Source organism: Callorhinus ursinus, unplaced genomic scaffold, assembly GCF_003265705.2.
Source record: "Callorhinus ursinus isolate GAN/ISIS: 27379988/994484 unplaced genomic scaffold, GSC_fseal_2.0 scaffold20, whole genome shotgun sequence".
Lineage (NCBI taxonomy): Eukaryota > Metazoa > Chordata > Mammalia > Carnivora > Otariidae > Callorhinus > Callorhinus ursinus.
The window spans coordinates 4,272,632-4,298,430 of record NW_027397082.1 but is presented as its reverse complement, the minus strand read 5'-3'; the positions used below and the strand labels follow the sequence as shown (position 1 = coordinate 4,298,430).

Here is a 25,799-nt window from a genome sequence, read left to right as displayed (position 1 = left end):
GGGGGATGGGTTAGCCTGGTGATGGGTATTAAAGAGGGCACGTTCTGCATGGAGCACTGGGTGTTATGAACAAACAATGAATCATGGAACACTTCATCAAAAACTAATGATGTAATATATGGTGATTAACATAACAATAAAAAATTAAAAAAATAAAAATAAAAAAAGGAACCATCAACACTCTGGGCCATTTAAGACTTCTGTCTGTTTCAGATGTCAAGGGAAGGAGCCATGCAGAACCATTTAGGAGCATTAGAAGTGGAAAGGAATTCTGGGCCATAGTGAGCGGCCCCCATGGAAGCTGGATTCAGAGAAATAAAGTGCTCTTCTGAGAGTTAAACTATAAAACAAACAAAATAGGTCAGAGCAGAGAATTGCAAAGACCTTGTTTCACTTGATTCACAGTATGAAATATCTAAGAGAGAATGTGGTCATCAAAATTGTGTGTGTGTGTGTGTGTGTGTGAGAGAGAGAGTGTATGTGTTGTGCATGATTCTGTGTGTATGTATGTGAGTGGGGTGAGTGTGAGCATGTGTGTGAGTGTATGAGCTTGTGTGATGGCGCATGATCACGTGTGTGTGTGTGTGTTTGTGTGTATCAGAGTGAAAGAGTACTGCTCCAGGTCAACTTCCGTGGAGAATCCACGACCTCTCTGGTCATCTCTGGAAGAAAATCTAGCATCTAGGAATTGCCTCCTCTCGCCCCCTCCAAAATGTGCATCCCAGCGTCTGAGCAATAGGATGAGGCTGTCCAAGGCTTGCACTCCCTGCCTTTTTTATTTATTTCTTTATTATGTTCAGTTAGCCACTGTATCATTAGTTTTTGATGTAGTGTTCAATGATTCATTAGTTGTGTATAACACCCAGTGCTTATCACAACATGTGCCCTCCTTAATACCCATCACCCTGTTACCCCCTCCCCCTACCCCCTCCCCTCTGAAACCCTCAGTTTGTTTCCTGGGGTCCATAGTCTCTCATGGTCCATCTCCGTCTCTGATTTCTTCCCTTTCAGTTTTCCCTCCCTTCCCCCAGGGTCCTCCGTGCTACTGCTTATGTTCCACATATGAGTGAAACCATATGATAATTATCTTTCTCTGCTTGACTTCACTTAGCATAATCCCCTCCAATTCCATCCATGTCAATGTAAATGGTGGGTATTCATCCTTTCTGATGGCTGAATAATATTCCATGAACTTCTCAAACTCAACACTCAAAAAACAAATAACCCAGTCATAAAATGGGCAGAAGACATGAACAGACACTTCTCCAAAGAAGACATACAAATGGCCAACAGACACATGAAAAAAATGCTCCACATCACTAGCCGTCAGGGAAATACAAATCAAAACCACAATGAGATACCACCTTACACCAGTTAGAATGGCAAGAATTGACAAAATAGGAAACAACAAGTGTTGGCGAGGATGTGGAGAAAGGGGAACCCCCTTACACTGTTGGTGGGAATGCAAGTTGGTGCAGCCACTTTGGCAAACAGTGTGGAGGTGCCTCAAAAAGTTAAAAATAGAGCTACAAACCAGCAATTGCACTACTAGGTATTTACCCCAAAGACGGATGTAGTGAAAAGAATGGGCACATGCACCCCAATGTTCATAGCAGCAATGTCCGCAATAGCCCAACTGTGGAAGGAGCCGAGATGCCCTTCGACAGACGAATGGACAAAGAAGACGGGGTCCTCCCTGCCTTCTTAGCTCCCCTCTTCTTTTCTGAAACTCTGACACTCCTCAGCAGCCCTGCCTTTCTTTCTGATTATAATGAGAACCCTCTGCTATTTGCCGACTGAATCAGTGTGTGTTTCCCTGAAGAGCATGTTTTTATTTCAAGGGAGTTGTTACTGCCTGGCTCTCTGGCTGTGCTCTGTGCTCCTGGTGGGTATGGCTCCAGGCCCTGGCACGCACCCTCTGGCACTCAGGTGCCAATAGGATCCTCAGACTTCCAGACGATCCCTGTCCCCACTCTGCCTCCATCTGCTCAGATACGCGGACCTGGCGCCCAGGAATGCCCTCCCTTGATTCTCCCCATCTCTTACCTGCTCTGGAGAGAATACATACACAAGTCAATGACAAACAGAAAAACCCAATGACGGCCCAAGAACTCCTAAATTTTCCAAATTGCTGGCTACACTTCCTCTAACTTTATATCCCTGCATGCCTAAGCAAGCCTGCCCCTCCGGGCTCAGCCCCAGCAGCTTCAAGCAAGCGTCTGCTCATTCCAGATGCTTTGAGAATTGCTGGGGCTCCAGGGACCAACCTCTTCCGATCTCTTCCCAGAGTGGGGTGCAGCTAAGAAGCAGGGTCCCTGGGGGTGGGGAACAGAGAAGGAGACCAGAACTCTCTCAAATCCAACTTTTTCAAAGCCTTCTTTGGCTTCCCACAGGGAAAACGAACCAGCCAGCCAACCAATCAACCAAACAACCAATAAATAGAACCAGTGAACTTGCCACCAGAATCCCAGGGCAGATAAAGAACTCTCAGTCAGTAGGTTTGTGGCAAAGAGGTCGTATCCCCATCCCAAGCAGCTCTATGCTGTGTGTGAGAACTCATCAGAGGCGCAAAGAGGCCAGTGCTTTGCCTCCAATCCTTTTATTCTTTAGAGCAGAATCTTCCAGTTTGGGTGGGAGAAGCAAAGCCATTTAATAATTCATTTCTTAATGAAGAGTTAATCATTTTTTAAAGCCTTCTGCCTCTTTTACTAGCTGACCCTATAATTAGACCAAGCATGATCATTTCCTGCTGGCTCTCCAAAGCAAGATCTATTAGTCAGGGTCTATCAGGAAACAGATGGCATGCTCAAAATGGGATAATTTAACAAGACCTTAAAAAAGAGAGAGAGAGAGAGAGAGAGAGAGAGAACTATTTACAAAAGGTATAGGGACACCAAATGGGATAGTACAGGCTATGGGGCTAATATCTGATTGTGGGGCTCTTACCACCCCTGGGCCTGAAAGGGTAAGGCAAGAAAGTATTATGAAAATCTGGAAAGATAGTCAAGAGGAGAGGATCATTTTGAGAGGAGCTGGGCCCGTCAGCCAGGGGTGGAGCCAGCCTGCGTGACCCCACGAGAAGGAAGCCAGGGGAATAAATATTCTAGCCTCAGTCTCCTCTTTCCCTCGGCTCTTCTCCTGTGCCCTCAGCCTATCTTCCCCCGCACTCACCCAACCTGGGCAGAAGCCAGAGGGCAAAGAGCCTCTTAACATGAGCAGGTCAGTCTCGCGGGGCAGAGAGCAGAGCACAGCGGGTAAGGAGCGCATCTGGGGGTGGGGAGCAGGAGGAGATGCGTGGCGTTCATCCTGGAGCCCACCTGACTCCTTCCTTCTAAGGCTACAGCCACACAAACATCATGTCATTTTGCTCTTGACCCATCCACTCTTGTGTCGTTATCATATACATTGTCTAGATATCTTATCTCCCAAACCAGCTTGTAAACTTTGGATAGAGATTGTGTCTTACCTCCCAACCCCCCCCCCCCCCCCGCCCCCCCCCCCCCCGGCCCTGGGTCCCTCTCTTGCACACGAAGGGACTCAATAAGTGCATGCATGTGCATGTGTGTGTGCATGCGGGCACATCAGTGAGGACCGGCTAGGTTATACTGCAGTAACGACCACCAGATCTTGGCGGCTTCGCACAATAAATGCTTTCTCTTGTTCACACTACCTGTCCCATGCAGGTTGGCAAGGGATGCTCTGGATACTTTGGGACCCAGGCTCACTTCCTCTTGACATACACACCCACAATCACAACAGAAGAGGGAAGAAGATGGAGTGAATTATGTACTGGCTGAAGTTTCTGCCCAAAGTGTCACTCTGCACAAATTTCATTGGCTGGAGCAAGTCTCATGGCCATGCCTAACATTTACAGTCTGGGAAAGCAAAATCCTTACATTTTCAGAGAGCGGAAAACTAGAAAGAGTTGGTGAACAGTCCCCACGGTGGGCAAGGATGGTCTCTCCACCAGGGAGCCATGGAGGAGCAATTCATGTTTTTTGTTTAATTTAATTGAATAGTAGGTGTCAATAAAAATTAAATGGATAAACAAATCAGGTGCCTAGGAATTGCAGAATTCAAATGATTCGGAAATGGGCAGACTGGCTTATATTACAGTATTCTATTTCTGGCCGGTTTTAACAGAGCCTGTTTTGTTTGATATGAACTTTCCTGAGATTGGATTCTTCATTTTCCCCCATCAGGTTATGTCATTATTTTCCAGATTCTCATGTCCTTGGCTATTCTTTAAGACTCCAGCAAACTGGTACGGCTATGCTTATTGATCTTGATGGTTTCTTTGGCTCCGCTCAAAGAAGGCAGCCGCTGCCGCACTCCACTCCCGCTGTGGGTGGTGTGTCCCCGGAGTGCTCTGTGCTATCCCCAGGTCTCATGGTCCATACTTGCCCGATCCCGAGCCTCCAGAGAATCCCTGAACCTTCCAGCAAGTCACTCTACCTCAAAACTAGGAAAGGATGAATATAAATTTCCAGATCTGGGCAATCTCTCTATTGAATGGAACATAGTCTTATAATTTTAAACCAAGTTCTCACCATTATTTTCAAAAGCAGAAAAGCATATTCAATCATCTTCAGAAAACGTCCACACCTAAGAACTGTGAGGGTGGTAACCCTGGCCAGCTGGGGTTACCATCAGTATCTCATCTATTCATCTTTCCAAAGAGATTGCCTTGAAAACACACGAAGAGGCTGTGACCAAAGGTGTAAAAGATGGTTATAGTAAAAAAAAAAAAAACTAAAAACTAAGAACGAAAAACCAATGCTATAGAGGCTGTAGCCTCTCTTCTCTGCTCCCTCCTATTTTCTTTTTTTTTTTTTTTGTAATCTTTTGCATGCTATGAGCCCTGAAAGCAAGCACAAATACTGCTTCCTTAAAGTAAATTGTTAAAGGAGTTTTTGTGGCTGGACTCAGGCAGATGGATGTTTTATTTCCAATGGCAAACCAGATCTCCTGGAATGAACGTTAATTCATGAGCTCTCTAGGGTCCTCTGTGCAGTGAGAAGGATGAAATTGACCCTCAATCACATGACATGCACAGGATAGAGGGACTGTAGCAGGAATCTCAGAAGCCAGCAAGAGTGATGGTTGGCACGGTCCTTACCTGTGTGCCCGAGGGAGTCTGGCTCAGGTCAGCTCTGGGACCTTCCTGAGGATCTTTTTAGCCCTGCCTCTCGTCTTCAGCTTTTTCAGCAATTCAGATTCTGCTATAGCCTGCCAGGGAGGGAGTGAAAATGATCAGAAATAGTAGCTCCCACTTTGATAATTCTTTTACCTGATTATGAGAGTACTACATGCTCCCTGCAGAGAATTTGAAAAATATGAAAGATAGAAGAAAATAAAGAAAACCCTATTCCCCCAGCCAGTGAGAATCACCATCAATGTTCTGATACCATTCTCTCTTTCTCTTTAGCTTTTTGTTTTCTCTTTGTTGATTTTTTTAATTGAAGAGTAATTGACACACAACATTGTATTAGTTTCAGGTGTCCAACGCATAGTGTTTTGCTATTTATATACCTTACGGAATAGTCACCACAATAAGTCTAGTTACCATCTGTCACTGTACAAAATTGTTACAATATTATCGACACTATTCCCTATACTGTACATTATATCCCGTGTCTTATTTATAACTGGAAGACACTACCTCTTAATCCCCTTCACCTATTTCGTCCATCCTTCCAACCCTTTCCCCTGTGGCAACCACCAGTTTGTTCTCTGCATCTAAGAGACTGTTTCTATTTGTTTTTTATTTTTTGTTTTTTAGATTCTACATATATGTGAAATCATGTAATATTGGTCTTTCTCTGTCTGATTTATTTCACTTAGCATAATACTCACTAGGTCCCTCCAAATTTTTACAAATGACAAGGTTTCATTCTTTTTTATGGCTGAATAATATTCGATTGTGTGTGTATACACACACACACACACACACACACACACACACACACACACAAAACATCTTTATCCATTCATTGATCAATGGACATTTAGGTTGCTTCCATAGCTTGTAAATAATGCTGTGATGGACATAGGGGTGCATATGTCTTTTCAGATTAGTGTTTTCTTTATTGATTTTTAAGTTAAATATTTCCATTGTTTGTTCATCCTTATTTTTTGAGCATATGCTGTCGTCCTGTTCTCAGCATTAGTGGTATAACAGTAGAATAAATAGACAAAGTCCTGTTCTCGTGAAGACAAAATAACACCAGAGACTGTTGTTAAAATTCAGTGAGTCAAAAGCCAACAAGAAAATCTTCAAATACTTGGAAATTAAGCAGTATGCTTCTAAATAACTCATGGGTCAAAGAGAAATGTCCAAGGAAATTTAAAAATCATAGAACTTAAGCAAAAATTAAAATATAACATCAAAATATGTGGGGTGCAGCTAAAGCAGAACAGAGGGAAATTTATAACCCTAAATTTGTACAGTAGAAAAGAGAAAATGTCTCAAATTAACAATCTAAGTTCTTACTTCAAGAAACTAGAGAAAGAAGACCAAACTTAAGCCCAAACTAAGCGGAAGGAAGGAAATAAAAAAGGTAGGAGCAGAAATCATTGAAATTGTGAACAGAAAAGCAATAGAGAAAGATCAAACAAAAAGCTGGTTCTTCAAAAACATCAATAAAGTTTATAAACTTCCAGCAAGACTGACAAAGATAAAAAGACAACACAGATAATCATAAATGCAACCACTTAAAAGAAATGGAGCAATTCTTCAAATACCACAAACTATGAAAACTCAACCAAGATAGAAATAGACAGTCTGAGTAGCCATATAACCATTAAAGAAATTGAGTTTGTGATTTAAAAGGCTTCTGAAAAAGAAATCTTCAGTCTCAGATGATTTCACTGGAGAACTCTTCCAACATTTAAAGAAGTAACATCAATTTTATGTCATCATTTCTAGAAAGTAGAAACTCATTTTGTGAAGCTAGTGCTCTCCTGGGGTACCCCAGACCAGCCAGCCGCAAGAAGGCAAGGAGACTTTTGGTTTCCAATCCGGTAACTAAGGCGTTTAGAAGGGACCAAATCATCCCAACAAATAAAAAGCTGAACTAACTGAAAAATGCACAACTCTTTTCAGATCCCCCCGAGAAGTGAGGTCACAGGGCAAACTACTGCCCCCCACTTTGAAGAAACCGATAGGAGCATACAGAGAACCACAATTTGCCAGAGCAGAAACCCTCTGACAGAAACCTCTGGGGTCATCAGTGAGGGGAAGCACAACGAAGCCCAGAGCTCTCATTGACGAAGAGTTGGAGGCTCAGCAAGTCTGTGACTAAACACCCCAGTGGGCCTGGTCATGGGGGACCCCACGTTTCTGTGAGTTTTATCTCCAGGAATTCCACCAGGTTCTCACTGTGAACATTGGAGAAAAATTCCCCTTGTGCTTCCAGCAGGGGGATGGAAAAAAGGAACATTCTAAAGATAATTCTCCTCTTAACACTGCTCGCCTTCAAGAGAAGCTATCTCCTTGAGACTAACCTATTAGGGTTTTATCAGAGCCTAATCGACCTGCATGAGGAGAAATACTCGGCTCCAGCCTGCTTTAGTCTTCCATGTGAAGGAAAGGAAATACCAACTCCAGCCTCATCCAGCCATTCTTTCCCATCTAAGTTGAGGGCTGGGTGGGGACAGATGTACCCCTGAAGTTCACAGTCCAGGGGCATAGATTCACCAAAAGACAAACCTAGGGGCACCTGAGTGGCACAGTCGGTGAAGCTTCCAACTCTTGGTTTTGGCTCAGGTCATGATCTCAGGGTGGTGAGATCGAGCCCCAGTCGGACTCCATGCTCAGCCAGAGTCTGCTGAAGATGCTCCCTCTCTCTCTCTCTCTCTCTCTCCTTCCGTCCCACCCCCCCAGCACTCACTCTCCTTTCTCTCTCTCTCTCTCTCAAATAAATAAATCTTAAAAAATAAAAAAAGACTGAGACCTAATTGTAGGACTAAGGAATGGCTCCGCATAGCCCCACTGCCACCCCAGCTTATCACTATGTCCCTAAAGGCCTATTTATAGCAGTTTCCTCTTATTTGGTCCATTATCTTTGTTTTTTTTTTTAAATTATAATGCATATTAAAAGGCAAAAACACAGTTTGAAGAGACTGAACAAGCATCAGAACCAGAGTCAGATATAGAAGGAATGTTTGAATTATCAGACCAGGAATTTAAAAACGAAACAAAACTATGAGTAATACGCTTAAGGGCTTTAATAGAAGAAGTTCTTCCAACAACAGCAGAATACATTCTTCTCAAGCTCACATAGAACATTCACCAAGATAGACCATATTCATAAAATACACTTTAATAAATTTAAAAGAAATCATACAATGTCTGCTTTCAGACCACAATGGAATTAAACTAGAAATCACTAACAGACATAGCACTGGAAAATCCCCAAACACTGGGAGATTAAACAACACACTTGTAAATAACACATGGGTCAAGTGAGAAATCTCCAGAGAAATTTTAAAATAGTTTGAACTAAATGAAAATGAAAATGCAACTTACCCAAATCTGTGGGCTGCAGTGAAAGCCCAGTGCTTAGAATTTATAGTATTAAATACATATATTAGAAAAGAAGAAATATCTAAAATCAATAATTTAAGCCTCCACATTAGGAAGCTAGAAAGAGAAGAGCAAATTAACATAGGAGAAAACCTAGGTGATCTTGGGTATGGAAATGACATTTTAGATACAACACTAAAGACACCATTCATGAAAGAAGTAATTGGTAACCTAGACTTCATTAAAATTACAAACTTCTGCTCTGCAATGCCAAGAGATGTCAAGAGAATGTCAAGAGAATGAGAAGACAAACTACAGACTGGGAGAAAATATTTGCATAAGACACATTTGATAAGGGACGACTACCCAAAGTATACAAAGAACTCCAACACTCAACAATAAGAAAACAAACAACCTGATTTTAAAAACTGGCGAAAGATCTGAATGGACCTTCCCAAAGAAGATACACAGATGGCAAAAAAAAAAAAAAAAGCTTCTGAAACTATCCTACACATTATATATTACCACATAAAAACAAATTAAAGCAAGATACCACTACATACCTATTGGGATGACCCAAATCCAAAGAACTGACAACACCAAATGCTGACAAGGATGTGGAGCAATAGGAACTCTCATTCACCGTAGGTGGGAATGCAGAATGGCACAGACTCTTTGGAAGACAGAGTTGGTTTCTCTCAAAACTAAACATACCCTTCCCATATGACCCAGCAATTGAACTTCTTGGTATTCAGTTCCCAAATGAACTGAAAACTCACACCCACACAAAAACTTGCACACAGATGTTTATAGCAGCTTTATTCATAATTGCATTTAGTAGATGAAACAATAAATCTAAAAATATTCAATGGAAGTAATTATTTTGCCATATTTGCTTCAGGTTTTTTTCTTACAGAGAAATAAAATATTACAGATGTAGCTAAACATGTAGTTCCAAACCCCATTCTCCTGTCTCTCATTCTCTCTCTCACCAGGGACCTTTATCCTGAAGTTGTTCATGTTTATATTTCTGGTAAATGTTTTAATAATATTACTATTCAGTTATATGTTAAAAATATTTATACAGCATGATTTGTAATTTTAAGTAATTATAAGTGGTGTTATACAGTATTGCCAGTATCTATCCCTCGGTATCCTCCATACACACACACACACACACACACACACACACACACACACACACACACACACAGTTAACACCTGGGAGTGCACTAAATATGTGCTCTTAGAAACTTGAACACCTTCTTTTGAAAGTTTGACATCTTATGCTAATTAACATTACATCCTGCTAGTATACCTCATGAGACTTCATTATTGTGCCCCCAGAACCTAGACCAGCACCTGGTGCATAGTAGGTACTCAGGAAACATCCGGGACCTGAATGACAGATCACTTTAGTCTCCTCAGCTACTCCATGAGATGGGTATTGACCATTGGAGCAGCAGCTGGGAGACATTAAAGAATTCACCTCCAATCCCCGAGCTGGGAAGTGACAAATGTACAATTTAGAGCCACCCAATTGGCCCCCGAAGTTCAAACACTTCTGACCTCTCTACACTGGGCAATTGAGTTCAGTCATGACATTGGGGTTCTGGGAAATGGTCATCTCCTTTGGCCAGGGCTGTGGCGGGTCTTACCCAACTCTGCACCCTCCACAGCAAGCTAGGGGAAGGGTGGGCTCCGCTCCCAAGAAGAGGGGCGAGCAGCAAATGTTGCAGAAGGAAAGAAAGCCAGGTACATTTGCAGGCCAGAGGGAAGAGGAATTCAGCCTGCTGTATGTTAATATGCCAAGAGGACATCAGCCTTCCAGGTCGTAGGGTCTGAGGCAGAGCTGGTGGGGAAGGAAAGTGAGGGGCCCTGATGAAAGCCTCATTTATCTAAGCAAACAGGTACCCAGAAAGCATGCTTGGGGCACGTGGGTGGCTCAGTAGGCTAAACATCCAACTCTTGATTTCAGCTTGGGTCATGATCTCGGGGTTGTGGGATTGAGCCCCACCACAGGCTCCCTGCTCAGCTCGGAGTCTGCTGGAGATTCTCTCTCTCCCTCTCCCTCTGCCCCTCCCCTGCTCACACTCGCTCTACATAAATAAATAAATAAATAAATAAATAAATAAATAATAAATAAAATCTTTAAAAAAATTTAAAAAAAGAAAGCATGCTTTCAGTACAAACTGATTTTTTTTGGAGGGGACGCCAAAATAAATTAAATGACATTTAATCTCTCAGTGAGTAGTTGCTCCATATTACACCCACATACACCTACAGACACATACTCACACACAACAAACACACCCTCACTCCCATGCACACACAGGCCACACACACACTCACATCACCTCCACACACATGGTTGGACTTTATTTTCCCCACCTCATGCACTGAATGAAGAAAATTAGCAGAGTGGCTTGTGTTTTTGAGAGCACTTTCCATACATCCTGGCGCTGTGACGTTGCAGACGTGGCTTCTGCACACACACCCCCAACCCGCCAGCACGGGGAAGCCCTCATCCTCACTGTGATGGCACGTGGAGCCTTTGGGAGGTCATTAGGGTTAAACTGGGTCACGGGGCTCTCCTGGGGGGACCAGTAGCCTTGGATGAAGAAGACAACAAGGAACTGAGGAAAGGCCACGTGAACATAGTGAGCAAGTCGCCCTTCACAGCCCCAAAGGAGACCTTCACCAGAAACTGAACTGGCTGTCACCTTGGTCTTGGACTCTCCAGCCTCTAGAACTCTAAGAAGTAAATGTCTGGGTTGCGTAAGCCACCATGATATATTCTGACGGCAGCCTAAGCCGATCAAGACAGCCAATGGCCCACAAGACCCCGCACCATCTTGGCCCTTCTCCCTCGTTCTGATCACCTCTCTGACTCCTCTTCCCTGGCTCACTCTATTCAGCTATGCTGGCCTCCTGGCTACTTCCTGAATGCACAGAGCACAGCCCTACCCCAGGGCCTTTGTACTCCCAGCCATTCTGTCAGGTAAGCTTGTCTTCCATGGCAAAGGCTTTTCTTTCCTTCAATGCTTTATTCATAAGTCACCTTCTCAATGAGGCTGACCCGGAAAACTATTTAAAATGGCAACTCACCTTCCCCACCCAGCACTTCCCATCCCCCTTACATCTTCTACTTTGTAGTTTTTTTCCATGCACTGATCACTTCCTACCTTACCGAATTCTTTATTATCATCCACTGCAAGAACATAAGCTCCAGAAGAACAGAGACATTTGTCAGTTTTGTTCACCAATGAATCCAAGCATCTAGAACTATGCCTGGCACAGTTTCCCCTCAATAAATATTTTTCAATTGAATGGATGAACCTCTTCACCCCTGGTGAAATGGCCTGCAGCCGGAGACCATGTCATACCAGCATTGCCCAGCAGATGGCAGCCGATGAACGCCAGAGACAGCTGAGAGCCTGCACTCGCAACTCAAGGTTCCGCCGGATTAAATCCAAGATAATGACTCAGGAGACAAAATCGGGTTCAGCTCACTCTTAATGCAGACTTGTATTTGTGAGAAAGAAGTTGTATGTAGAAGGTGAGCGGCTGAGCTGATAAAGCTTTTATCTAATAAAGGAGGCTGTTTACCCACACAATTCATGGGGGAAAAAAATGAAAACAGCTGTCTGAGAAGAACCAAGGTCAGAGTCCTCCCACGGCCGGGCGGTGGGAAGGGGGTGAAGAAGGTTCGTGGCCCCGGATCTACATCACTCCTCCACAGGATGGAAAAGTGACATTTGACCACTACAACTGAGAGAAAGAAGTAACACTACAAATTAATACAACACCGGGGCGGGGGGGGGGGGCGCTGAGGTGTTGTAGAGGTTTCCTGCCTTCCTTGCAACATTCCAGAAGATGCTCTATTACAAGAACCTTGAGTCTCCCTCTGCAATACGGTCCTCTGGGCCCCCGCCAAGCTGCGCTCTTTCTGGGTGCTTCTGTTACTCCTGTAATTGAATTGCAGCTGTAACCAAGCCTTCAGAAGCCAAGTCCAGGGGAAACTGCCTTCGATCAAAGTCAGCATTTGTGTGAGTCAGGTTAGGGGGAGGCTCCAAGGCAGATAATGCCGACCCAGAACTCTCCAAGCCAGCGGGTCAGCCTGGACACTACCACGGTGACGACGACGACGAGAGCGGCCTTTACCCCCCACCGCCTGCGCGCTGCGCATGCGCGGAGGGCATCGCCTGCAGGAGCTCATTGGCCCTCGGAGCGGCTCTCTGACGTCACACTGTTCTCGTCCCCATCAGCATCTCACAGGTGACGCGAGACAGGGGTCCCTTGCCCAAGGGCCCAGCAAGTTGCACTCAAGCTCCCTCTCAACCACCGAGAGTGGGGAATCCGCGGAGGTGCACCCCGGATCCTGACGAACTTCAGAGAACATTTCTTCCAGCCCCTTCTGTTCGCAGATGGAGACTCTGAAGCCCAGAGACGGGAAGGGACCAGCCCAAGTTCACTCGGAGAACTTGAGAAGTCCCCCCAGGCACCAGGCACTAAGAATTATCCTGCACCTCACCGTTCCCTGCTGGTGTTGGGAGGCCCCCACTCATAACCAAGCCACAGGCTTTTATTTTGCCTTCCCAGATTCCAAATTTCCTTTAGTCCTCAGGCACTAGACACTTGTGCAGAAGAGCTTGTCAAAACAACAGTACATCTCGTTTTAGGCATCTCATCAGATAGGAGACTCACCCGCCAGGATCACTGGCCTCTCCTTATGTGAATTCTGGCTTCAGTGGCTCATTAGCTGGTGTTCTTGGCCCAGTCCCCCATCCACTGAGCAGGCTTGTTCATCAGTAAAATGGGAATAACAATATCCATGAAAGGGTCACATTATAGGCCGGTGCTAACACAAATCCAATAGGGGCCGCAAAAGCAAGTCACATATGTAATCTGAAACTTTCTTAGTAGCCACTTTTTAAAAAGGTAAAGGAATCAGGTGAACCCAAGTACTTGATGTGCGTGCACCGTTTTTAATTTTTTATAATTTGTTTCATTTAACCTAATATATTCAAAATATTATTTAAATATCGAATCAATATACAATTGCTAATGAGATACTTGGACATTTGATTTTCACTCCAAGTCCTCAAAATCTGGGGTGGGTTTTGTACTTAGAGCTTATCTCGGTGTGGACTAACCACATTTCAAGTGCCCAATGGCCACATGTGGCCAGTGGCTACTGTATTGGACAGCACTGTTCTAGGCCTTGGTAAGTGTTCTGAGCACATGGCTCTGTTTTCAGTCTGTGCAGTTACACCTGGTCTGGGGCAGACCCTCTTCATGTAGCTGGAAGATAATCTGCTTGGAGCCCGATGGGCGTGGAGGGTCTGCCTTCGGGCTCAGTCGTGGAGGTGATAAATCCCGAGTTCTTCCCTGCTCTGAGCCGGTCACTGGGTGCCTTTGAAAACTCTCCCTCCCCAGATTCATTTCCTCCAGGGTCACACGCAGAGCTTTGGCATGCTTTGCAAATATTTGTGTCCATCTTGTCCTTGGTGTGGCGGGAGTGTTCATAACAATTCACAATAGCCTGAAGTCCAATCAAGAAGAGTGGAGAGGAGGGTGAGGTGACAGGGAAGCTGGAGGAACGGTGCCCTCCCTTCCCTGAGGGACCTGGGGCCCCGGGCTCTGGTCACCATGGCACCTGGATGCTGTCCTTGCTTCCCAGTGTAGACCATTGCCTCACTGCTCCTGGCTTGACTCCGTGGCCCGAACAGAGACGCAATTTGTCTTTACAAGGGAGCTCCACCTGTGGGGCCAGTAGCTATGTTTGATCCTTCTTCGGGGTTAGGGGTGCAAGTGTGCAGGGGCTGTGCCCAGAGACACAGCCAGGGTTCACCCACAGGGGGCTGAGATGGGAAAATGGGGCCACTGTCTGCCTGGGTTCTCCCAATAGCAGTGGTCCCTGGGGTTCAGGAGGAGGGCCAGGGGCCTGGGCTGGGCCACAGTGGGAAAGGTGGGTGGGAGAGCTTAGACACTGGGGCCCTGGGTTCCCAGAGAGCCTGGGGGTACTCTCCCACTCTCCCTTTACCTCCCACGCCCAGACAGTTCCTCACTTTCTTCTGGAAAGCAGTGGTTGAGGGCCCAGAGCTCTGCCCTCCAACGTCCTGGGTTCAGATTCTGACTCTGTCTCCTACAGTGTGACTTTAGCAAGTTAGCAAGCTGTCAGCCGCAGTGTCCCCATCCACACACGGGGTAAGAGCTCTCTTCCGGGGTCTCCTGAGGATTGAATGAGGCAACTCATAAGCATGGCACATACACCTACACACACTGAAGAGCTACTACTACACACTCCCTCAACAGCCCAAACGCTGCACACCCCTGCGCAAACAACTGAAGCGTTTCCCTGCAGGCCAACCAACCATATCCCAACCCCCAAAGCATTTCACACCCACAAACACATGTACTCAACAGCCAATGTGCTTCACAAGCGCACACACACACATACACACACACACACACACACACACCCTCAAAGAATTTTACTCTCCCAACCAAGGTGCTTCATACACTGCTCCCTACAACCAAAATGTTCTACTCATATCCCCAATAACCCAAGCTCTCTGTGTAGACACCCCCCGCAAAAGAAAACCCCAAAGCACTTTGATTTGTTTGCTGCAGCAGCAGATACTTGAACACCAGGACGTTGGGCTGCGACTTTCTTTTCAGATTAATGAGCAGAGAAAGATCGGGGGGGGGGGCAGAGAATGGCGGGAGAGAGCAATTACACCCAAATCTTTTCTCTGTTGATTAGGGATTCCTTCTCCAGCCTGCTTTGGCTCCAGCTAAATCTTTTTCTAATGAGATGTGGCTTATCCAGATCAGAGCGCTGAGAAAAAAGTTGCAATTAACTTTAAGAAGAAAAGGAGTGAGTGAGAAAGAAGGGGGGCAGGGAAGGGGCTGGACTGGAAGGCAGAAAGAGTGGGTGCAGGACGGAGGCTGTCCTGCAGGGCCAAGGGGCCCAGGCCCAGCCCCATCTGGGCCATCCACCATTTTGGATTCCAGAGCTTAGGAAAAATCCCTTGTGACCCCTATGCCTGCCTGGGTCAGGACTTTCAGCCACTCCAGGCTCAGATCAAGGGTTGGGAGTGGTGGGCATCCTCAGGCCTGAGCCTCGCACAACACCTGGTGGGGATGGTGGGGAGGGTGGACCCTCTCTCGGCTGCCTCTCTTTCACACCTGAGCTCTTCCTTCTGCCCGCTTACCCCTGCGAAGACATGGGGCCCTCGGCTGTGTGCCAGGAATCTCCACGACCCCAGGTGTCAAGTCAGCACAAACTGCCAGAACCACGGGGTCAGCTCTCCCCTGGCAGCCAGAAGCATGGGTGCAGGAGTGAGGGTGCCGCAGCTGGGGTCTCTCTAATTCGCTCGTCATGCCCATCTGGGAATCGGCCTCCAGTTATTTTCATGAGCCACTTCGAAGGGCAGAGAGGGTCTGGGATTGAAAGAGACATTTCATACAGAAATGGTGAAAATGCCGCAAGCTCCCAGAAGCAACATAGATTTACCTTCCTTTGCTTCTCCGTCCACAGATGCAGGCGTGGCCAAGCAGCAACTGTAGAAGCCGCTACCTCTCCCTGACGCTCAATTTCTTCCTCTGTTGAGAAAAATAAAGACGAAAGTGTGGGCAGCAGATCTCCAGGGGCTTTGCCAGTCCTGATGCCCCGAGATGAGTGGGAGCACGGGCTGACTCGGCAAGTCCTGATCGGAGGGGTCACACCCCTGGCACCCACGGGACACATACTCATCCCCCCGAGTTCTTATCCATGCAGAGACTGGTTTCTGCCTGGTTTGGCGATCAGTATCCAGCAATGCCTGAGGGCAGTTTTCGCCAAGCTTGAGACCTCTAACCCGGTGCTTGTGGTGGGGTCTCAGATAATAACTTGACATCTGCGTGCCAGCCAAGCTGGGGACCCCAAACTTGCAGAAGAGGGAAATAGGAGAGGTGGGGTGGATGGAAGGGCAGGAGCAGGGGTCCATTCTTCACTCCCTTTAGTCACACACAGCCATCTCTGCTCAAAGGGCCGAGGCGGATCATTCCAAGCTGGATGCCTTCATTCCCTTATCCACAGCACATCCTTTCCCCACCCCATGGACCTCCCTGTGCAAATCAGAAAGGATTTTTACTGCACTGCTGGTGACTCAGTGGGAAAAAGTGAATCTGGGGCCTCTGAACCGCACCTCATCCAATGAGTTTGCCCGGTTCCCAAAGGAGAAGGGCCTCTGAGTGTCGGTGGCCACCCAGAAACACGGCTCCCTCAGGAGGATATTTGGGTAACCCCTTACCTAATAAGCTGTGCAGATCACACCAGGCCAGGGGGCAGATGAGCTAAGCCCATTTTTCCTGTGTCTAAGTTCCCAAGAGGCCAGCCTCTTCCACAGCCTTAAGACTCAGGAATTCCTTAGAGCCTGCTTCCCTAGGTGCCTCGTCAACTCTCCTCTCTGCCCCTGCCTTCCACCGTGTTCGCTGCTGGACACAGTCCTGGCTTTCTCCTATCTTTCTCTGGCTGTTGCCGATCTAATAAGCGTATGTGCTAGAAATACTAGCTGGAGTGCTAAGTTAGAAATGCTTCTTAAACGTGTAGTAAGGTCAGATGAAGGGGGAAACAAAACAAAACAAAACAAAAAACCACAACTCAGGAAACAAAACACAAAACCCCGAAACAGGAATCGGACTCAGGAGGGCAGATGTAGACGGACCAGGAAGTGCCGGCCCGAGGCTTAAATGAAACAGCTGAAACAGCCTTCACCATTGTTCTAGGCTGAAAACAGCCTTTGCAAACTCCACGCGGCCCAGGCTCAGAAAGCAGATGTTAGTAATTACAGCACATGAAACGAAGGGCACAGGATTAGGCAAGTGACGAAAAAGAAATGGTACTAGTAGATTTATAACTCGCTCAGGCAAATCTGTTCGGGCTGGTGGGGGTGGGCAGGGCGGCCCCGCTGCAGATGCCCCCACCCAATCCCCTTCCTAGTGTGGCATGTTGGCTTCTGGGATGTCTCTGAATCAGGGGATTGTTTAGATGGTTTTAGGGTGGTGGGCTGTGGAGGCCTTTCCCAGCTGCCTTTCTGGGGACCCCGGGCCTCCAGGCCACAGCCTATTGCCTCTGATGTAAAGGAAAGAGATAAAATGCCCAATACCCAACGCAAGTACCAGAAGGGGATCTCTGGGCAGACGAATCCTGGCGTCGGATGGCTCGCTGGTGAACAGGGACACGCGGACACAAAGCTGGGCAGCCGTCCCTGGAGCTCTTGCTGTACCAAGGGGTTCACGTTTAAAATCCAGGAGCTCAAGTTCTTTGCAGCTGAAATTGATTCACACTTTCAAGTCAGCCAGCCCCCCAGCGCTTTGGAGGAGGCAACGGAGCGCCGGGAGAATGTTAGGGCAGTTGAAGAAAGTACGCAAAGCAAGTTTCTTGGGCTAATTACACTAAATAGAAAAGTCAGAGTCTTCACATGTTTTCTGAACATTCCTTGGTGCTTTTCCATGTGAGCCTGCGTTGTAAAAAGCAAAACAAAATACACACTCACATCCACCCCAAATCCTCCCATCCCACCACCCCCCTGGAAAGGACGTCTCCAGGAAAGGTTAGAAAGAAGGTAAAGCATGTGTTTGCCATCTTTACGCCTGATATGGAAACCATATGCTTAAATACACTAGCAAACATACTTAATATAACACTCTCTTTTATTAAATGTGGTTTTATAAACGCTCTCCCCAGCCAGGGCACCTTTGCTGTGCTGGAGGCTGGAACTTGGCAAAATAATCTTCCCGCTGTTACATCTATTGATACACATTTTTGGAAAATGAGTCTCGGACCCTCGGAAAATAGACTGGTTCTGATTATTATTGCAAGTGGGAAGGGGCACATGAGGGCATCTTTTTTCCTCTGATAAATTAAAAGAACTGTAACGGGTGCTTTCTGCAACCTGTAAAGGGCAGAGCCATCTGTGATTCATTTAGCAGCTCCTTACAGAAGATTTATTTGATTAATTCGGTCAGAAGAGAGAGAATATGGATTTTCCCCCGCTCTGAAAGGCACATTCGCACTCACACATGCACACATGCACCCACCCATGGGTAGACATCCCAGGAATGAAAAATGACTAATCGTGTTATTGGAACTGGCCAACTCAGGGCCCCGGTGGTGAGATAGCAGGCTCCCACCCTGCCGATGGGAGGGCTGATTTCAGAATAGGTTTCATATCCTCCTGCCCAATGCCACCAAAGAGTGATCTGAGAGAAGAATCCCATGAATCCTGGGTTGCTTTTATCAGGTATCAATTACTGGTACCAGGCTCCGTGCTGAGCGCTTGGCACGCACGACCTCATTGCCTGGTTGCAAGGACCCCTCTGCTTTGCAGACAGGGAGAGACCCCCTTCCTAGCAGTCCTTGTTCAAAATGACGTTCACTTTTTTCAGACGGTATTTGGCTTTCTTCGTCCTCCATGCCTAAACCGTGCAGATAGAGGCTACAAGTCTATATTCGTCTCATAGTGCCTAATCATGAAAGAGGTCATCCGCTTTGTGCTCCATGCCCTGTGGGTTCCAGTTCAGTGTTGACAGAGAAAGACTCTTTGGGGGGCTTATTTCTAGTCTTGGAGAGCTGGCCTCTTCTGGCCTTGCTTGCCCCTACCTTGCATGGCCTAACCCTACAAGCAGTTATCTGAAGACCACTGTCGATGCCCACGGGGTGGGCAAGTCCCTTGAAATAGGTCCTTGGAGAAGGCACAGAAAATAGCACAGTCAAGAGGAATCATAAAAACCTTACAAGTTTGGAGCCAAAGAAGACATAGGAGATCAATGTCAGGAGTGGCAAATATATGGCAAGGAAATGACATCTTCCTTCCCGTGGTCCTGGCAGACATTGCTAATCGATCCCAGTTCTCCCTCAAACTCTCAAAATCATTCTGAGCACAGTTCTCCAGGCAGCCTCTACCAGAAGATCAGAATTAGGGCAGGCGTTGAAAGCTGTTTGCAGTCCCTTCCAGTCAAATGTTCCATTTTGTGGCAGGAGAGACAGGGGCCCAGAGAGAAATCAGCTACAAAACCTGTTAGGGAGACAGTTCCCTGACTTCCCTGCCCACTAGTCCTTGAGTCCACACCAGTGGGATTGCTGGAAGCCAAGGCACAATGGGTCATAAACCTGTGTTTTGCTGGGTATGCTCTTACCCCCCACCCCACCACCCCCGAAGAACATCAGCGACGCTGCTCTGCAGACAGGATAAAATGTGTGCCCTAGAAGGCTGCAGAAGATTGAAATCTCTCTGGTACTTTAAAATAGTTAACTCCTGGGGCGCCTGGTGGCTCAGTCGGTTAAGCAGCTGCCTTCGGCTCAGGTCATGATCCCAGGGTCCTGGGATTGAGCCCCACGTTGGGTTTCTTGCTCAGCAGGAAGTCTGCTTCTCCCTCTCCCCCTGCCTGCCGCTCCCCCTGCTTATGCTCGCTCTCAATCTGTGTCAAATAAATAAATAAATAAATAAAATCTTTAAAAAAAATAAAAACAAATAAAATAGTTAACTCCTAACCTGGGATAGGGTGGGGCATCCTGAACCCACAATATTTTATAGTCCAGAGAAAGAAGTAGAAGCTTTCACTCTGGAAACACTAGGGTCAGCGGACACCCCCCACTCCCAGGCTTTCCACTTCTCTCTGCTTGCTGGACCGCAGGAAATGCCTACCTCAAAAGCAACAAGCACTCAATAGGCTGAAGGCATAGAATTCTTGTCCCAGGTGATGGTCACAGCTTCCTCAGACTTTCCAGTTAAGTGGAATTTCTCTGTGGGAAGAATAACGATTCTTGAAGGGGAGGAGGCATCTACAAGTTTGGAGGTTCTCTCCAAAAACCCCTTTCCTACTGGTCCTTTCCCAGACCCATCGTAAATGTTTCTCAGCCCAGTGTGGCCCAAGAGGGGATTTGGGCTCACTACCTTGTTCTGCTGAGTCTGATTTGATTTCCATCAAAGAAGCAAGGCTGAGGACCAGGGCTAGTTCAGAGAATCAGAGAGGGTCAGATACGCCACATATTTTAAAGGGAGGCCGTCACAGTGTGTTGAATATTGAGTCTCGCCACTATCCCATTTAGCAAGGTTTCCTGTTGGATCTTTAGGGGACCTGCTTAAAGAATGGGTAACAGTGGTATGTGACTTCCATCTCACCATTTGGGGGCTCTTGGTGTTTCTGCAATTTTTGAAAAGGTTTGAAAACACTTTGTTTAAACATGCCTCCTACCATCTTGCTTACACTATGAATTTGCGATTCATAGTGAAGAAAAGTTTGCTAACTGAATCATACTCTAGCCCAGCAGAGCCTCTTGAAAGATCACAAATATTGAATTAGTGAGGTCCCGAATAATGAGGATTTAACAGGGCTCAAATGACAGCCCTTGAAGGGGTTTGTTGACCAAACGTCATTTGTTGAATAAAGGTGTTTGTCAGTATTGCAAAGTAGTTTTCCAGAATGTTCCTGACTGAGGGAGTGATTAAACAGGCTGGAGAAGGAGCCGAGTTTGGGTGGGGGTCAGAGTAGAGGCGGGGGTGAGGAACGGGGAAGCGGGAGGTGAGGAGGATTGGCACTTGGAGCACCATTTTGGACTCCAGGAAGGGATAAATGAGCGGGCTGAGGTATGTATGAGTTTGCCTCTGAAGACCCTAATAAAAAGAGGGACCAGGTACCATTGGGAATTACAAACAAACTCAGTGGCCAAGCAGGGAGTCGCTACCTATGTGACTTTGGGCAAATTGGGTAATCTCTCTGCACTTTAGTTTCTTTCTTCATAAAATAAAGGTAATAATAGCACTTACCTCATAGTGGTGTTGTGGGGATTAAGCACTTAGAACAAGGATTAACAGCTTAGTATCAAGAAAACTTTATCTCCCACACTGATGAATGGGTAGACAAAATGTGGTATACCCATCCATATAATGGAATAGTATTCACTCCTAAAAAGAAATGTAACATTGATACATGCAACTGTGTGGATGGACCTAGAAAACATGATGCTGAGTGAAGGAAGTCGGACACAAAGGCCACACATGGCATGATCCCATTGATATGAAATGTCCAGAAGAGGCAAATCTATAGAGATGAGAAGTAGGCTCGTGACTGCTTTGGGCTGGTCGGGGGGATAGAAATGTAGTGACGTGATAGTTAAAAGGGTTCAGGGTTTCTTTATGAGGTGCTGAAAATGTTCTAAAACGGACCGTGGTGATGGTTGTACATAGCTGCGAATATACTGAAAAACCATTGAATTGTACGCCTTAAATGAGCAAATTGTATGGTGTGTGGCTTATATCTCAATAATGCTGCTGAGCAAAAGAAACCTATCTGATGTGTTTGAGTGAGTGTGGTTGTAACAGAAAATGGTGGCGCCTCTGACAGCAGGGGTGTCCTTGCCCCAAGAGAGACAGTCAGGTTAAAAAACCCAAAACATGTCTGGGGGCCAGACTTGACTTCAGCTTCCCCATCTGCTTGAGGAGATAGAAGCTCCCCCCTCAAATGGCTGTTGGAAGGAAAAATGAGGTAATTCATGTTTTGCGCTTAGCACGGAGCCCAGCATGTCCCAGGTGCTGAGGAGGCAGCAGTGGGCATTGCCACTATTCCATTAGAGTCTAGAATTCCATACTGGAAGGGGTGGGGGTGGGGGACAATCTGGTTGGAAAGGGAGGAGTGACTAGGGGTCATGTACCGAAGCTGTAACATTTGCACGTCAAGCCTACGGCACCAGCTTTGTTGTGTGCTACAATATCGAGACACTTGATTTGCAAAGTTTTCTAAAGATGCTCATATTCACACTTTTCATAAGGTTGAGGGCATGTCTATATCAAACAATAACACTATTTTTTGTTAAATTTAAAGTGCCTTTGAGGGGAGGCTGATGAAAATTATGGAGGAATTGGGATGTCCCTCATTCCTGCAAGCCACCCATAGGTGCCATCACCTTTGTTAGAATTAGGTATTTAAGACAAAGGCCATGTACAAAGACCACTGAACAGAGTCCAATGCTGGGACTCTGGGACTGACTCAGCCAATCCCAACTGTTGGATTTAAGGAAAATAATTTGACTTCAGTTTTTTTCCATTATAAACTGAGAAGATAATGGGTTCAATTTCTGTCTTTCAAGCAAAAAACTTCAGCATCCATAATAATGGCCCAGGCCTTAGTGCTAGCTGGGTAAGCCACTCTGGCCGTTCCAAAAGTGTGGACACAGGTTCAATAGACTGGAGCTTGTCCCTTCTAGTCCAAGGGTCTTGAGTTCTAAAATCCCGAGCTGAAGCTCACAGCACAGAGAAAAACCTTGCTACTACCTCCATCTTGATTCCTCCCTGACTGAAGCATCAACGTGGTTCCTTCCTCACTCTCTGGAACTGGAGACACTGGGTTGGCCATTGTTTCCCCCCTCCAAAAAAGAAAAACAAACCAAGAACCCTCATATCCATCAAAACCTGTGAAAGCAACCTTATTTGAAAATAGGGTTTTTGGAAGGTTGTCTGGGTGGCTCAGTTGGTTGAGCATCTGACTCTTGATTTTGGCTTGGGTCATGATCTCAGGGTCGTGAGATTGAGTGCAGTGTCAGGCTCTGTGCTGGGTGTGGAACCTGTTTGAAATGCTCCCTCTCCCTTTACTTCTCCCCCCTCCCCTCTTCCCCCTGCTCATGCTCTCTCTCTCAAGAAAGAAAGAAAGAGAAAAAGAGAGAAAGAAAGAAAGAAAGAAAATAGAAAGAAAGAAAATAGAGTCTTTGAAGATATAATCAAGTTAAGACAAGGCCATACTGGACCAGGGTAGCCTTATAAGAAGGAAATTTGGAAACAGAGACACCTAGAGACATAGAGAGGCGAATTTCACGTGAAGCAGAGGCAGACATCCCCCACAAGCTAAGGGATGCCTAGGATTCCCGGCAGCCAGTTGTGGCTAAGAGGGAAACATAGCACAGACTCTCCCTCAGAGCTTCCAGAAGGAACTGATCCTGATGACACCTCAATCTTGGACTTCTAGCTTCCTAAAAAGTGAGAGAATAAATTTCTCTTGTGTTAAGGCATCCAGTTTGTGGTACTTTGTTACAGCAGCCCTAGGAATCTAATATAGGGCATGAGGTTTCTGCTCCCCCAAGTGCCAGCGCCATCTTGATGAGGGAAAGACCCCTGGGAGGGAGGGAAGAAGAAGGCTGTCATGTGAGCGCCAGTCTCCTTGGTCCACCATACAAGCTCATGAGGCTGCTACAGGAGACTCTGCTTCTCCCTGGTCCATGACGTTGAGCACAGAATTGGGCAGCAATGGTCTGGGTACAGCGCACCCAGACTATTCAGGAAGGCTGCACTTGACCCCGGGTTTCCCCATGTAATTTTGACTGTGCTCAAGAGTAAGAAATACATTTTATGTTGCAACCTCGTACACACAGCCACAAAACGAATTTCATGAAACAATGCTTGTTCTTACTCACATTTTGATATTTTCTATTCTATATTTTTTAAATGCTGGTTGCTACCCGCTACACTGACCCACTAGTTGATTATGATCTACAGTTTGAAAAACACTGAATTGGAGGAAATGTGAAAATAGTAAGTTTTGGTCCCTAGCTTATTCTCTTTCATATTTGTAGATCTCAGAAAGACAGTCTTACCATCAGAAACCTTATTCATTCAGCAAACGTTTATTAGCATCTCCTATAGCTCTGAAAATTGGGGGTTAAGAGAGAACAGAGATACCAAGATAATAAGTAACATTTAGAAAGCCACTCTCCTGGGCTAGGCATTGTGCTCAGCATGTCGTGTGGATTTTCTCAGTTAAGGAAATTAACACTCAGTTCATGTGTCCAAAATTGGGCAGTTAAGAAAACAGCAAGATCAGGATTTGAACTCAAGGCAGCTCAACCCCCGAGTCAATGGGCTCTCCAGAAACATATGGATAGTCGGAGGGGAGGCTCATTTGTGAATGTTTGAATAAAAACAGCAAAATTACGCTTTTCTTCCTAGGCTCAACTACTGACAACAGTTTGAAAGATTCAGAACGCTCTCCCTGTGTTTAGAACATGGATACAGTTGGAATAAGGGGCACCTGGGTGGCTCAGTCAGTTAAGCGTCTGCCTTCGGCTCAGGTCATGATCCCAGGGTCCTGGGATCAAGCCCTGCATTGGGCTCTCTGCTCAGTGGGGAGCCTGTTTCTCCCTCTCCCTCTGCTGCTCCCACTGCTTGTGTTCTCTCTCTCTCTCTCTCTCTCTGTCAAATAAATAAATAAAACCTAAAAAAAAAAAAAGATCCTCTTGTGTTTGTGCTTATTGGAGGTGAAACATAAAAGGAGCCTGTGTTTTCCAGTGTCACTTACAGATGTATCTCTGATGTATTTTCTGTCCGTGCACATAGCACCATCTGTGTCTCTTACCCTGCCCGGCTACCCCACAGACAGGCCAGCTACTCCTATTTACATCTCCTGGCCCTGTTTCTAGATGTTGGGTTCGTTTCTAAATTTTCACTATTATAATGACTATTTCTGTATTTGTGTCTTTGTGCACGTGTCACCTCTTTTCCAGGGCCGATCACTGGAAGTGAGTACTGAGTGGGAGAAGAAGTGCTTTTTAAGAAATGCGGTCAAATTCTTCTCCAAGGAGGCTGTGCAGTTGACATGTCATCGTCGGTCCTGAGAGTGTGTGTTTCCCTGCAACTTCACCACAGTGGCTATTACCAGCTACTGTGGCTTATGTTATTTTCATGAATGCAAAAAAAATCTTTGTTGATTTGTGTTCCCTTGATTACATGAAGTTGAGCATTGCACCTGCGTGACGTCTGTGGACTCTTGTCAGCTAGCCCACGTGGCCCCAGGGGTCTAGAGAAGGAAGAACTGCCTCCTTAGCTCTCCGTAGTAGAGCGGGGACCTGCCTCTCCCCGTGATAACTTGCAATGGGGAGAAGGCCACTGTGCCCTGAGAGGTCAGCCCAGGGTCAGGAGGAATGGGGTTGGGATGCTGTGCGGGACAAACAAGGACAAATGTCCACAACCCACCTCCATCCATTCAATGCCCCTTTCTTCACCTGTTAGTCAATGGATCATACTCTTGGCCCATTTTCTCTTAGCTTGTCTTTTGTCTTGTTTATTTGTAGATTCCTTTATCCTCCATGCTGCCTTTCCCAGATTCCTCTGCCACGAAGGCGGCTTTATTTCAGGGCATGGCAAGACCACCACTCTTCCTTTCTGTTTGCTCAGAAAAGCATAGTCTTCCCAAATGTAAGTGGCTTCTATCAGGATTGTCCTAGAGGACCTCTGAG

General features: G+C 46.2%; 2 long non-coding RNA genes across 2 annotated transcripts; both read right to left on the bottom strand.

Annotated features, from left to right (window-relative positions):
- Nucleotides 1-15,897: 15,897 nt before the first annotated feature.
- On the bottom strand, nt 15,898-18,030 carry LOC141374623 (uncharacterized). Its single transcript, XR_012381644.1, has 3 exons — nt 17,696-18,030; nt 16,050-16,138; nt 15,898-15,976 (listed from the first exon to the last, which is right to left on the bottom strand). It is a non-coding gene; the product is annotated as an uncharacterized lncRNA (long non-coding RNA).
- Nucleotides 18,031-19,370: 1,340 nt separating this feature from the next.
- Nucleotides 19,371-21,471, bottom strand: LOC141374624 (uncharacterized). Its single transcript, XR_012381645.1, has 3 exons — nt 21,346-21,471; nt 20,224-20,321; nt 19,371-19,477 (listed from the first exon to the last, which is right to left on the bottom strand). It is a non-coding gene; the product is annotated as an uncharacterized lncRNA (long non-coding RNA).
- Between the last annotated feature and the right edge of the window lie 4,328 nt (nt 21,472-25,799).